The sequence below is a fragment of the Seriola dumerili genome, unplaced genomic scaffold (assembly GCF_002260705.1).
Source record: "Seriola dumerili isolate Sdu_G_001 unplaced genomic scaffold, Sdu_1.0 BDQW01000036.1, whole genome shotgun sequence".
In the NCBI taxonomy this organism is placed as follows: Eukaryota; Metazoa; Chordata; class Actinopteri; order Carangiformes; family Carangidae; genus Seriola; species Seriola dumerili.
In genome coordinates, this window is record NW_019174291.1 from 698,981 (window position 1) to 705,160 (window position 6,180).

A 6,180-nucleotide genomic window follows, 5' to 3' on the forward strand; every position below is an offset into this window, starting at 1 on the left:
AAATTGGAAAAATGTATATCCATGTTCAATATTCTCTCTTTTTTTAGCTCTGAGTTTGTCTCCACTAACTCCTGAGGAAAATATCTGGCTCTTTAGCTGCTAAATGCTCCTCTATGTTCACCTGTTGTTTGCTTAAATGGTTTCACATGTGTCATCTGTTGCTGGACAGGTAATGTACAGTGGGCCTTTAGAGCTTCTTTATTGAAAACAGCTGCCAAATGCTTCTTTAAATGATACAGATGAAAGTAAAGAGAGTGAACCAAAACAATGAGCTGAAAGACGCTAAAATGCTCCGTAGCGCTTAAACAAAGTGTGATATTCTCGGTAGATTTGTCACGAAGCAACCCCTTACACATAAACATAGTCATTTGATCCATTGTTAATCTAAAAGTTTTGATCACTGCAGCTTTAAGTGAAACTTAACCGCCTGAAATCAAACCAATGATGATGATGATTCTCTGATTCAGCAAATTCAACCAAAAATAAACTGAAATACATTCATTTCTTGACTGTAAGTCAATAAACAGCAGTTAGTCTAGTAGCATAAATCTTTACCATCAAAGTCACATGGGTAGAGTTCTGCAAATTAATTAGCAGCTATTTTGATCATTCAGTCATTTTTTTAAACAAACATGCCAAACTGGTTCCAGCTACTCAGATATGAGAATTGGATGCTTTTCTTTGTCACACATGGTGATATATGGATTACCACTGGATGTTGGACTGCTGGTTTTACAAAACCAGATATTTGAGGACTCTGAGAAATTTTAGCAGGAATTATACCAATCTGCTTATAGGGGTGGATCCAGGATTTTTTTTCTTTAACATTGCAGAATATAGAGCATTTTTAAAAGATTTTTAGAATTTAAAAGTTATAGTTATATCATCATTTCATTAATTATGTGAATCTAAGTACATTGTCTTAGTCCACTGTCTGCCTGTGCACAATAGCTTTCTTATCTCTATGATTTAGCTAACCTTCCCCTTTTTTTAAAAAACAAACAAACACCTAACTAACCCAAACTGAGCGAGTGGTGCAAAAAACACATAGCCATCTAGATCAAGATGACAAACTGCATGAATCTCAGTCAACATTTGATATTGCTCTGATTTTAAAATGATGTTTGTTCATAGAGTTATTCAGAGGTAATCATTCATTCCTACAAAATACATACAATTTCGATCATAACTACACAGCACTTGGTGAGCTGCTTATTCCTCCTACATCTGTGACCAATGTGACCCAGAATCCATTCTTAAGACTCATGTTAAAATCTAATTAGTTACTCATTCAGTTGTATTTCCATCCTGGCAGAGGAAGCAGGTCACCAGCCCCTGAACAGCCAAGACAAATGTGCAATACAATAAAAATAGACTCATATTGCTTTTGGATGTGAACCATGTATCATGAACTACGCAGGAGTGTGGAACAAAAGCCCTAATTTCTGACTGATGAGCATGTATATTTTTCTGAGGAGGCGTTCAAGGTCCTTGTGGGTTTATCAAAGTAAAACACCATGTAAACCATCAGTATGTGTAAAGTCAGCAGTGAGAATAAGAGTTATAAGGTTTTATAGAGCAACAAATACAGGATATGGAGTTAATATGACTGTCTCAATAGACAAGTTAAGTTATGGTGAGTTATGGTGTTTATAAACTTAGTTTTTGTTTTGGTAAGTCTTGACCCTTCCAAATGTTATTAATATTTCTAATAATAATTAATAATTCTTATAATCAATGGTAGATAATGTTCACAAAGTTACTCTCTTCCTACAGTGCTTCTCTATTTTCACCTGCAACATTTTGATGATAAGATGAAATTAGGCGGTAGCCTTTTCATTTCTCCCATGTGCAATAAACACTCCTAATTTTAATACACCATAAACCGCCTCTTGGCTGCTCACACAACTCATCATTTATCTCTTGTAACCTTTGCATTGAAATATCTGGACCCAGAGACACACAGAAACTCAGAGGCGGCGTTAAAGGTAGGTCTATTTTAATAAGGAAAGGGTTGTGGGGAGATGAATGGAGAGGATGGGACTGAGGCTGGAGAGGCTGGGGGTTTTGGCACGGGACAGGCTGGCTGGAGTGAGAGTAGAGTGTGGAGCGAAGGGAAGGAGATGGTGGACACTGGTGATGGCTGCAGGTGAACTGTGCGGTTGTGGAGATGGTTAGCAGGCAGCAGCTTGAGGGTAATGGAGGAAGGTCTGACACCGGAGTCTATGAGGAAATAGACTCCAGAGTGCAGCCGAGAGCGTTTCTACCACATTGACTGACTGAACAATCTGCCGATGAGCGTGAGGAAGATTGGAACAGTCCCTCTCTTTATTGTTGCGGTTCTTGGTTTTATCAAGTGTATTTTGTGTAACACGCCTAACACCAGCACTTATTATCTTTCTGTGTTTTAATTGTGTTGATATTTTTCTTAAATACTTGTTTTGCTGCCTTTGCTGCATAAAGAACTTCCCGTGTGAAAATGTGTTTTGTTGCTATGTCAACCTGCAAACTTCAGCTGTGGCATAAATGCATGATTATTTTTTTCCAATGTGAAACTTTATCAAAGTTGTAGAGTGAAAAAAAGATTGAAATGAACACGTCTTGCGACACTTTGCTAAACACAGTCATTGTGAAATCAAGATTAGAGATAGTTGTGGGTAGATAAAGGTTTGGTGTGGTTAACGTTAACATGATAATGATTTGAGCAGGACTTCCTGTTTTGCACACGACTGGCAGGATCCTTAACAATGCACTGAGTTGGTTCGGTGTATTTGAATCAAGCGAGGCGGAGCTGCCTCTACACATCAGCTTCTCAGTAGACTCCTTCACATTTATTCGAATACTCCACAGCCTCGTTATTCACATCCAGAGCACACTGCTCTTTAAAATACAAATACATGACGAGTGGATCACACTGAGCCGTTAGGTTTGGGATATGGATTCATAGTAAGTTGAAAGAGGTCAGGGAGAGAATTGCAAATGACCATCCATAATTCATGTGCTCTGTGACCTAGTTGTGATCCTCTGTGTTCAAAGCCAAGAGATTTGCATGAGTGTGGGAGTCTACGGGCAAGTGCACTAAATACATTAACATTTGTGTCTTAATTTAGCTGTGTTTGTTTAGCATTTAGCTAGTTCATTTAACATTTAGTTGACACACTAACCCAGAGCGACATAGAGCAGATACTCTTAGCAATTATTACCCTCTCTAAGATTCTATAAATGTACCCTGTGTTAGCTGCTTCACGGATTTCATGCGTTTCCCGGATTCACTCTGAATAAGTCTGAGCTGTCAGACACAGTGGCTGTGGCTGCTGAGGAGAGGCTAGAGCTCACAGAGGAACCGACCAATAGAGAGCAGGAAACAGCTGGCGCCCTCCGATGGTTCACTGACCGCGTACCAACAAGAGCAAGACCTCTCAACCCTCCGCTGACAGATGTGGAGTAGCTGGTGGCTGCCTGTTTCCTGAATGTGGGGAGGATTGAAAATGGGTAGAAATACAAACATTATTGTTCGGTTGCCAGAGTTGCCATTAACCGAGACCGTCATCCTGTGAAGAACAAGCCCACCTAACTTTTCATGTTAGTTTATCGATGGAAGTAAGTGACTCACACGGACAAACAGGGACTTGTTGGAAAGTGCTGATTCTTTAGTTTAACGTGAGACATAACATAGTTAGAGACATAAACAGCACTTCTCTAACTCAAACCATGGTGGAGTTATGACGCTCTAAAGACGATGTGATATTTGGGATTCATGGGCTTCAGAGGTTGCGACGCATGTGCTAATTTAGTAATCAAGTAATCAGTAACCTCAATTTTCCAAGTGCGTTACCAACATCTATTAGGATGTATTCATTTTGGAATTGATGCAGTCAGTTCTCAACATCAAAATTAAGCAGGGACTACAGTAAAGAACAAGGGTCACCTCACAAACAAGAGAAGGGTCCTGTATCTGCAGAAAAGACAGAGCTATTTTCAAAGAGTGGATGCTTCAACACAAACCTCCTCCTCCATATATTCCTGCTGATTGCAGCTATAAACAGACCCCGTGTCCACCTAAAGGTGAAATTGCTTCAGTGATTTACACTTCTCCCTCTCCAGTATTGAGCTGTGAGTCACCAGGCAGCTAATCTTCAAGATCCACAGGAGGTAGTGTTATGTCCTCCTTCTCCCCGTTTGTGTGTCTGTTCTTGTTGGTACGTTTGTTCATCTTTCTGAGGACCAAGAGTCTGAATTTATTTGTGAGGACCCAGTGAGGATATTTTGTCCAGTCCTCACTTCTTCAAAAGGGTTGCTTTTGTTTTGGGGTTAAATTTAGACTTAGGTTTAGGGTAAGGGATGTAGTTCATTGTGATGGGTGATGTTAGGGGCTAGGGGACACGTTATGTCAATAATAGTCTCTTAATGTTGGTGGGATACATCCTGAGCTCAGTCATGAGCAACCACATCATGTGTTGAATTGTGTGTGTGCACGTATCGTAGTGTGTGGAAACATATACAGACATATGCATGCTCTCTGTGCATTTTATCGTGTGTGACATGTTGTTATTTGATAAGATAAGAGGTGAAGGGAAATGAAACAATGGCTGTTTCTGCCTCAGCTTCATGGAGGCATAATGTTCTGAAGTCTGACTCATGTCTGGCGTTGAACCTCAGTCATCGTCTCCTCCATCGCCTCCCTGCTGCTCTAACAATGAACATGAGAGAGAAAGAAACAGAAATCAAGATATGCACTAGTGTACACTGGGGCCCAGAAATAGAAAATATAAACTGTAACACACAGAACTGTTTTTTTTTTTTTTTTATGGCGAACTGGGAAATATTTTGTTCCAGTTTTAAGCTAAAAAAAAAAGTCACTTTAACAAAAATGAACTGAGAGAACTGATACAGATACAGACAGGAGTATGAAGAAAGTCAGAGGTAAAATATATATGTATACAAGTGATATGTTATCTAATAATATAATACATAATATGAAATAATGTTATTTCCTTCATTTATACAGTGTGTGTTTGACATAAAATTCAAACTACCATTTCCAATGTATTTGTTTAAACTAAATAAATAATATTTTATGTCTATCTTGACCTCAAAAACTTTGTCTTTAACCCCATTATCTTTGATTGATCATTAAAGTTGTAACATCTTTTCAGGTACAATTAAAAACAGCTAAATTGTTACTCTAACTCATGAATGCAGAGGAGCTGAGAGACGTTTCTTCAGCTCTGAGGAGTGTCTGCAGTCTTCCTCACAAGCTTCAAAATCTGGTTTTGATATTGATGATGTCAAGCTCCAGCAACACTTGTAGTATGAAGAACAGCTTTAATGTCAGACCAAAGCGTTTCATCAGGTCAAAGTGTGTAACACTGTGTGCTCACCGATTTAGAACAGTGGTTTAACGGACTAAATATCTTAGACACGCTGTGAAATCCTTGACAAGAGTTTCAGTTCTACAGCAGGCTAACTGTGTTTATCAATGACTTAAATAAGACAAAATCCAAATCTTAATAGAGTTGAATAGGTTGTCTGAATCTGGATTCTTCCTGCTGCATGTGAGGAACAACCAAATATGTTCAGAACCACTTTAAACAAAAGTTTTTTATCGTCATATTCAAGAGAAAAATCCCAGAGTTTCTCACTGAGCCTTAAATTTATGGTGCAACAGAAGAGGTGGGAAATCAAACCTATCTCTATGTGAGTAAGAATGAAATCATTGTATCTTAGTGTTTGTGCTTCTGTTTCTCGTGACATTGGTATGTCATTATCCCCTGACCCTGTGACCTGGAAAACATATTTGACATCACATGATTCTGCAATATACCACCCACTGTCTTTCTGCTGAATGTGAGAATGAGAGTAATTGACTTTTAAAGACGGATGAATGATTGTTAGTCTTGTATACTTAATAAGTAATATGACTGTTGCGTGTCATATTTAACAACAGAGGAATGCTGCAAACTATACCATGCACTCAACTGATCTACTTTCTTTCTAATGGTGGGAAGCGCCATTAACCAGCACGTTTCAGTCAAGCACTTTCAGAGTTAGGGTATTTAGTTGGAAGGAAACTGGGATTACTGGGGTTACACTGGATTCTCTATGTTTAATTTTCAGAAGTACCTCCTTCTCAGGGTTTTTTTAAACAACATAAACATGCTGATGTGAAAATTGAATGGT